General features: G+C 48.3%; 1 long non-coding RNA gene and 3 other non-coding genes across 4 annotated transcripts; 2 read left to right on the forward strand and 2 right to left on the reverse strand.

Moving 5' to 3' along the window:
• Window positions 1-206: 206 nt before the first annotated feature.
• On the reverse strand, window positions 207-278 carry TRNAA-UGC. The gene has a single exon. It is a non-coding gene; the product is annotated as a tRNA-Ala (tRNA).
• A 230-nt stretch (window positions 279-508) lies between these two features.
• On the forward strand, window positions 509-580 carry TRNAD-GUC. The gene has a single exon. It is a non-coding gene; the product is annotated as a tRNA-Asp (tRNA).
• Window positions 581-3237: 2657 nt separating this feature from the next.
• Window positions 3238-3309, forward strand: TRNAA-UGC. The gene has a single exon. It is a non-coding gene; the product is annotated as a tRNA-Ala (tRNA).
• Window positions 3310-3866: 557 nt separating this feature from the next.
• Window positions 3867-5715, reverse strand: LOC111732412. Its single transcript, XR_002777544.1, has 2 exons — window positions 5474-5715; window positions 3867-4187 (listed from the first exon to the last, which is right to left on the reverse strand). It is a non-coding gene; the product is annotated as an uncharacterized LOC111732412 (long non-coding RNA).
• Between the last annotated feature and the right edge of the window lie 2888 nt (window positions 5716-8603).

Raw genomic sequence — 8603 nt, forward strand, 5'->3', positions numbered from 1 at the left:
CTGTTATTAATTTCTGCTCTCTGAACGCTTTGCCGTTAAATCAAGCACCGAGCAGGAAACGGACGCTTTAAGATGGAATTAAGATAAGTGCGGCTTTTTGTTCTTTGGTTTCGTAGGAAAAGAAAGAGTCGGTTGCCCTTCGAGGCGTGTGAATAACTAAACATGCTTTTGAAGGAGACAAAAGGAAAAGAAACGAGACCTGGGTTTGGAGACGCCGGGGATCGAACCCGGGGCCTCGTGCATGCAAAGCACGCGCTCTCCCACTGAGCTACATCCCCCTCCCCTTCGGGGGTCGCGACATGGGAGGTCACACTTTACTCCCATTTGCCTTTGTTTCTTTCTTTCCGGGGGTCAGCACTTCCGCCGATTCATGCAGGTCTCTCCGCAAGCGCCCGGCGAGCCCACCCACCTGGCACGTCGCATGCGGAGGCCCAGCCAGGAGCGGACGGGCCGGTAGCCGGATCGCGTTTCTATAGGAATCTACCCGGAGGAGTCCGCGCAGCGCTCGTCCTCGTTAGTATAGTGGTGAGTATCCCCGCCTGTCACGCGGGAGACCGGGGTTCGATTCCCCGACGGGGAGGCCGCTGGCTTTTTATTATTCCTCTGCATTTTTTTTCGTTTCTCTTTTAAATAAATCAAATTCTTTTACTTTTATGGAAATTCCTTACTCTTTTTGGAAAGATAAACTTGACAGTCGCATGACACCCGCTCCGGCGGTTGTCTATCAACTCCTCAGTCCCAGTAATGCTCTAGCTCCCTAGGGTCTACCTATGGTTACCAGGAAGAACAAAACGTCCTCGCACAGAGGCCTTATTTTCCATTTCCTGTATGCTCGCAGCGCCGCTGTAAAGTGTTTGGTTTATACAATGGTTTCCCATAGCAAGACTGTCAACTTCTAGAGCCAGGAAGTGCTCATTCTGCTGCAAATAGCCCACCTTTGCATGTCTTGCTCTGGCCCAGAGGTTGGCCCTCAGAAAATGTTTATGGATTTGAGACAGGAGGTAGGTAGGGTGATTCTACGCTGAAAGGTTTTCTGGTCTTCATTGCAGATTCAACTTCGTGGATATAGCTATCATCCTTCCCAGGCTCCTATTCTTTCATTCATTTATTTATTCATTCATTTATTTTTTTTTCCCATTTGTTTGGCAAATAGTGACTGAGTACTTATTAAGTGCCATGCGTCCTTCTAGGCACTAGGGACATCGCAGGAAACAAGATGGCGAGACCCTGCGCTCCTGACCTTACGACCTGGCGAGGGACACAGACGAACGGTATAAAACAGGTTTCGAGAGTGTCGGTGCCATGAAGGAGAACAAATCAGAGGAGTATGATAGAGATTACGTGGAGGTTCTTAGGCCTCTTTAGAGAGGTGACGAGAAGGCCTTTCTGAGGACCTGGACACTGAGGAGCCAATCATGACAAAATCTGGGGGACAGCATTCTAGGCAGAGGGACTGGCACATGCAAAGGCCCTGCTGTGAGAAGGAAGCTGGCATGCCTGAGGAACAGCAAGCAGGCAGGTGTGGCCGGCATGTCCCCAGGGAAGAAGGAGAGGAGTAAGGGACGGCATTAGCAAGGTCCACGGGCCAGGTCACACAGGGCCTTAACGGCCAGAGGAAGGAGCTTGGGTTTTATTCTAAGAGCTGTATGCAGAGAGGAAATAATAATCGAGTTTGTTTTGAGCAGAGCAATCTGACGAGAGAGCTCACAGGGGCATCTGCTGATCTGAATACAAGCCCTTAGCTCCTCCAGATCCCAAATACGTCTGTCTATGGCACCATCATCCTTCTGTTCTGGCCAACATCTCTCTTGACTGCCCCCCTGAGCTAAAGCAACAAGGACAGCAGACAGCTTGCGCAGGAACCCCATTTGGCACTTCACCCCATGCCCTCCTATGTGTCCCGTTTCACCGAAACAGCATCAGCAAAGCATCAGTTCGCACCTGGGGTGAATATGAGCAGCAGCGGCCCTTCGCCGGAGCTCATATAATGACGGCATTCATCATAATGAGAACTCACGTCTCAGAGCTTGAACCTTGTACCAGGCTTTGCGCTAAACCTTCGGTGTCACTGGTTCAGTCGTCACAACCACCCTGTGAAGTAGGTACCAGTCAAACGGGTACCTACTTCAGTTTACAGAGGAGGCCCTGAGCGGTCCGCGGACGAAACCCCAGCTGCTGGGTCCAGTGTCCTGTGCACCGGTTCGTTAAGGCCTTTGGCCGTGACGTTTCAGGCAGAAGCAGGCTGTCACGCGAGGGATCTGACTGGAGACCAAAGGTGGCAGGACATACTGGGACGTGTCCTCCCAGACATAGGAAATGACTCTATTTCTTGCCAGAACATCACAAGCGCTGATGGGAGGAGGTGTAGCCTCAGTTTTCTGCCCTCTCCTGACCCCTCACCTGTTCCTTCACCACGGAGTGGCCCCTTGATGACCAGAAAGACACTGCACACTGTGACTTCTCTGCCCTGGTGTGCTTCGACGAGAAAGACAGGCTCGCGGACAGGCAAAGCGCGGCTCTTTCCAATGAGCTACGGCAAAGAGACACTTTCCTCTATGATTCTGAGAGCTGGATCTGTTTCTATTTAGTTTGCTTCTTTTTATATTCGGGAGAGTTCTTTGGGATGGAAAAAGTCTTCAAGCAGATGTGCAAACCTCAGAGTCACTGTAGGTGTAGGAGACAAGACCCCCGAGTTTTCTGGGTGGAGGTGCAGTGGCGGCAACACCCTTTTCCACTAGAAAGACAGCCTTACATTTTCCTTTCTTTCTTTTCTGTTTGTAAAGGGCAACATTCAAGAATAGGTCTGTTCCCAACAGAACGGTGGGCCCCAGGGGGGGAGGACGAAGGAGTAAAGGGGGTCAGATACATGGTGACGGAAGGAGGCTGGACTTCGGGCTGTGAGCAGATGTAGCGTTAGTTGTAAACCTGAAATGTATATAATGTTATTAACCATCGTGACCCCCAATGAATTAAAAAAAGAAAAAGGAAAAAGATTAATTCCTCGGCACTTCCACACACAAAAAAATCGGTCGGTTTCCCTTTGTTCCTTGGTTCCGGTGCCAGCTAGAATTTCATGTTAGTCTATAAAGAAGAGGCTTACTCGAAAGAAATAAAATGATTTGTTTTGATTTTCCTAAACCCTAACATTCACTTAAATATACAAAATTTATTTAGGGTGGGGGAGGAAACTCTTAAAATTATAGCAGAGAATCTCAAAAAACCCACTTCTCAGAGGCTGGGGATGTAGCTCAGTGGTAGAGCGCATGCTTTGCATGTATGAGGCCCCGGGTTCGATCCCCGGCATCTCCATGGTTTTTCTTTACCTTTTTTTTTCTCCTGGTTCCTTCTTCTGTCCACTCTATTCACCATTTAAAACGCCATGGATGCGACTATAGCCAGGTACAGCTCCATTTCCAGTCACTACTTGGAATTATCGTGGGATTTTCACCATAAGAGTGATCTGTCCTTCCTGAAATACTTAATGCTCCGCATGTACTTTTGCTCTGAGGCAAAGTGGAGCAGTTAGCAGAATGGAAGGGCAGAACCTGACATGACCATTGAAACCACAGCAAGAGAGCAGAAGAATCATTTGGGAGTTACTGGACCTTCCCTGGCCCCGAGGGCTGGTGACTCCTTCCGATGACTCACACCTGGCCACAGGGGGACGAGTGTGTAAGCCAAGGGTCTGGGCATCTCTGCTGGCCTTGCCCTTCGTGCTGCCAGGAACCATTTTCAGAGGAAGCCACCCAAAAGGAAACCAACATTCCCAGCCAGTGAGGTTTTTGCTCCCTGCTTCATCAGCAACCGGTTGGGAATGAACGAACGAACGAATGAATAAATGAATGAATGAATGGCTCTGGTGCACAGACTGTTTATACTTATATTTATACGCTGTATTTTATCGCTAAAAATAAAAGCTATGTTTTATTGAAAGAAGGGATCTCTTTGCATCCTGTGGGTTCAATTCTTTGCAATAATAATGAATTCCTCATCCATCAAATCCTGTTTTATTTGTTTCAAATCGTAAAAACACCTCATCTTAGATCTGGAGGGAGATGACTCTCTGCAAAGCCTTCCTTTTCCTTTTCCAGATAAAACTGAAATTCGTGAAATGATTCACCAGTTGGGTGGTGGAGTGTTGGTGATGACTCCTGTTTGTAATGCGCTTCCATGAAGGTTACTTCTCCCTAAAGGTCGACAAGTTTTTAAGAAAAAAATACGTTGGAAAAACAAATACATTGAAGTTATTTCTAAAATGATCAGGTTTAACACGAAACTAATTATATGATGCTTGTTTTACTTTGATCTCATAATTAAATATTTCTAATAGCACAATGACAAGGAAAATAAAATACTATAAGGAAAAACATAACATAAGGCTTGTGGTAGGAAATGGAGCTTCTTAAAAAAGTTGTTGTGAATCTTTGGGGAAAAATGTTTTTTCAAAGATGGCACTTTATTTTACATTTGAAAAAACAAAGCTCACTGTATGAGGTACCTAGAAGAGTCACATTTACAGAGACCGAGAGAATGGTGGCCGCCACAGCCTGGGCGGATGGGGCAATGGAGAGTTGTTTAATAGGTACAGAGTTTCAGTTTTGCAAGATATAAACAGTCCCGGAGGGGGATGGTGGTGACAGTTGCGTAAGTGTGAATGTGGAAGGGTAGCAGCATATGCCATCCCCAAATATGCCGCTTCAATGTTATTTTGAGCTGTAGGCACTTGAAAAACAGCAAATGCCAAGAGTGTCTTTCACATTATGTGCCTAAGGACAGCAAATGCCAAGAGTGTCTTTCACATTATGTGCCTAAGGACAGGTCCCCAAAGGGATCTCGATGGTCACAGATCCCCACCCTGGAAGTTTAACCAACCGGGGAAGACTGACTTTTGTCACAGGACGGAGACTAGGAGTGGGCACCAAACTTTATCACAAACTATCATATCTCCCATCCATTCTTTTTTCCCATTTGTCTTTCCTAAAAATCATTCCCTTGCTCCTAAGAGGCCTATACTCCCCTTCCCTTTCCCGTGGTATTTAAGTCTAAACTTAAAGCCACATCTTTGTTACTCATTTACCTCTGGTATCTCCCATGTACACCTGAGGTAAGACACATTAATAACCCGAGTTTTTTCCTCTTTCATTTCATTTTTACTGTCTTTCCTTACAGAAGTCTCAGCTAAGAACTCAGAAGGGTAAAGGGAAAATTATTTTTCCTCCTCTGCCATACACTTAACACTACTGAACTGTCCACTTCTAAGTTGTTAAGATGGTAAATTATAGGTTATAACTTGCCACAATTAAAAAAAAAAAAAAGCCCCCAATAAGTTAGGGGATGAAATTGGTTATTTTTAAGCTGGAAAAGTCTGTGTTCTGCCACACGATGTAAATGCACAAATGTAAACAGGAAAAAGAACACAGTCCCTTGGACTGTCGTGCCCCACCCCCCCTAAGCTGCAGATACACTTGACTACCTTTCATGGTTATATAACAGATGACAAAGCAAGGCAAGCCTTTTCCATCCAGTTCTCTGATTTCACCCTTTCTCTTGGGGGGAAGTGTTTGCCAGGCAGGTCATTGTGTTCTCGGACATTCTCATGATGCTTAGTTAAGTCCCATACAAGGCTGTGACCTTCAGAGGAACTGAATCCTTTGGGGGTGAGAAAGAAAAGGAGACAAACAGGAACCAGTCCAATCACTCCCCTCCCCACCCCCCCAGCCCCTCCCCACAGCAGCCCAACACCCAGGCCTTTTGTGAGCTCAGCCCATCACGTGCTCCAGTCTGCCCGCCAATCTGGTCTTGTTGCTGGGCCTCTGTCACTGTTCTATTGGTGCCAGCTCTGAAGCAGTTTCTTCTGGGGCGCCTGCAAAGGACGGATCTGTGGAAGGAAGGGACTGAAAATGGATCCAATGACTCACTCTGCTTCTCGCACATTCTAGCACATTGCATTTTAGGTCAGGGGATTTTGGGATTAGGAGCGTGACCTGATACCCAGTTCCCGAGACCCAGTGGAACATTTAGACTTTGGGAGCCCTTCTCAGCAAATAGAAAAGCAGTTGCGGCAACAATGACAACAAAAACCCTCTGCGGACCAGCGATTCTCCCCCTCCATTACTGATGTTAGGGGCAAGTTTATTTTGTGTTTTGGGGGACAGTCTATTGTAGGGGGTTAGCAGCATCCCTAGCCTCAACCACTAAGTGCTAGTAGCACCCCCCCACACACACACACACACACAGTTGTGACAACCAAAATGTCTCCAGACTTTGCAAGCTGTCCACTGAGGGGCCAAATCACTCCTGGTTGAGAACCACTAACTTAGAGAAACACCAGCCACTCTCTTTGGGGGAGATCCCGTCTCCTCAAGCCCTCTGTGTCCATGAACAAATGTTTACTTGTGTTCACTGCCACAAAACACACTGTTGTTCTTGGGGAATGCAGGGGCATTTCAGAAAATTTTCTGCTAGAAACAACACCTGTGTTCTCCCCAGCTTATGAGAATGTCGTCTTTCTCTTCGGGGATAACCCTGGGCCCATTCCCCACTCTCTGACACAGTTTCCTTCCTCCTCTTCTCCCTCCCCGGCCCCTAAAGTCAGGGCTGTTTCCCTCTTTACCTTTGGACTCTGAAAAAAGCTATGTCATAAAGCTTGTGACTCAGCCTTTAAACACCGTGAATCACAAGGCTTGCAGCAAAACAACAGCCAAAAGCAAACACGGTGTGGTTAGAAACTAGGTCTGCTAACCTTTGAAAGAATTTATCTTTGTTCCTCTAAAAACTTCTGAAATTCTGGGAGAAAGAACCTTACATAGAGCCTCAAAGTTTTGTTCCTTTACAACTTCTTTCCAAAAATTTAGAAAGAAATAACCTTGACAGAAATCTTTATTGGAAGTCACTGACTGCCGTCTCCTGCTACCTTGAAAAACGACATTTTATTCGTTTTAATTTCCAGTAACGACTTTGTTCTTTGAAAAATATTAACAAGTAGAGATTAAAGTATTTTGAACAATGCTCAGACTTTTTGCATAAATACATATATACAATGGTTACCAAAGAAAATATATACTTTTGTTTTGATTTCACATATTAAGTTTAATGTTTAAATAACTTAAGGTTCACAGTTTAAACGAGGAATGTAGCCTTTTCCTAACGGCAAAAAATTTTGTAGTCATTTTTTTTGTAGCCCCTTTAAAAAATTCTTTTTTCTTCTTGAAGGCCTTCAAGGGTACAAATTAAAATATACCTTGCCCTCCATATTTTTAGAATTAGGGAATATTTCTCGAAGAGTCTAGAAGAAACAGTGGCTGGGAAATTGAGGCTATGAGGGAGACTTTTCACCAAAAACATTTAAAAACCTGTTTTAAATTTTCACCACGTTCACATATTTTAAAACTTGAAAAAACATACCGAAGAAATGACTCACAGAGATCACAAAATAGATTGTTGTAAAAAAATGAAAAAGATCTGGCTGGCGATCCCTCCTCTCCTCTTTTACCCAAATGGAATGTACCTGTAAAATTATATTTCATATTTGAGCTATTGAACACATACCCTCCCCTTAAATATACAGGGTTGCGAGTCAATTAGTGTCTTTTAAAAGTCTCAGGCTTAAACAGGTTCGATTTCCCAGCTCAGAGCTGAACCACCTTCTCAAAACCAAGGTCGCGCCGATCAAACTGGAAAAGTAAAGAACAATCCAGAAAGTTCCAGCGGCGAGATTTAGGCCTTGGCCAGCGTCCAGGCCCCAAGCCGAGATTTGCCGAGTCATTCACCTTGTCCCAGTGCCCGCCCGGTGGGGGATGGGCGTGGGCGCCACGAGTCGGGGGGCTGCGGCCCCGGGGAGCCCTCCGGGCAAGCCGGGGGTGGGCGAGAGTTTAAAGAAACAGAAACTGGAGCTTTATCTTAAATGCGACCCGAAATAAAGACCTTCTCGGTTTCGCGGGGGTGGGGTGGGGGGGAGGGGCGCGCGGGAGGAGAGCGGGACCCCGACTCCGCACGGGGCGCTGGGCCTGGCCCCCGTCCGCCCAGGGCGAGTCCCAAGGCCGGCGGGGACGGTTGGGGCCGAGAGGAGGGGGCGTCGGCGCGAGGACGCGGGGACGCGGGCTCCACGCCGCGTTTTCGCGCCTCCCGCGGGGGCTTCCCCTACGCCCCCCCGCCGAGGCGCGCGCCGGCCACGTCCGCGGACGCAGCGCCCAGCGGCCGCGCTTATCCCTCCGCCCGGCCGCTCGGGGGAGCCGCCCGCGCCCCCCAGACTCGGCTCAGAGCCCCCCCTCGCAGGGGAACATCTTTGGAGAGGGGCTGCGTGGTCCCGGGGCGCTGGCTTTCTCCGCGCGCGGCAGAAGGGCAGGAAAGTAGTCCCTTCTCGGCGTTTCTGCGGAGGGATACGCCGGCGCCGCCCCGGCCGTCGCTATATAAGGAGGCGCCGGGCGTGGCGCCGGCAGTTCCGTCGTGACCGGGAGTTCGCTAACTGTCGTCGGCGCGCCGCAGCGACCAGCACTTGGTGAGCGGGGGGCGCTGCGCCGGCACGGGGGCTTGTGGCCCGCTGGCCGCGGCAGGGGCGGAGGGCAGCCGAGGCTCTCTAACGGCCGGGGAGGGCCGGCGAGCGG

This window comes from Pteropus vampyrus, unplaced genomic scaffold (genome assembly GCF_000151845.1).
Source record: "Pteropus vampyrus isolate Shadow unplaced genomic scaffold, Pvam_2.0 Scaffold456, whole genome shotgun sequence".
In the NCBI taxonomy this organism is placed as follows: domain Eukaryota; kingdom Metazoa; phylum Chordata; class Mammalia; order Chiroptera; family Pteropodidae; genus Pteropus; species Pteropus vampyrus.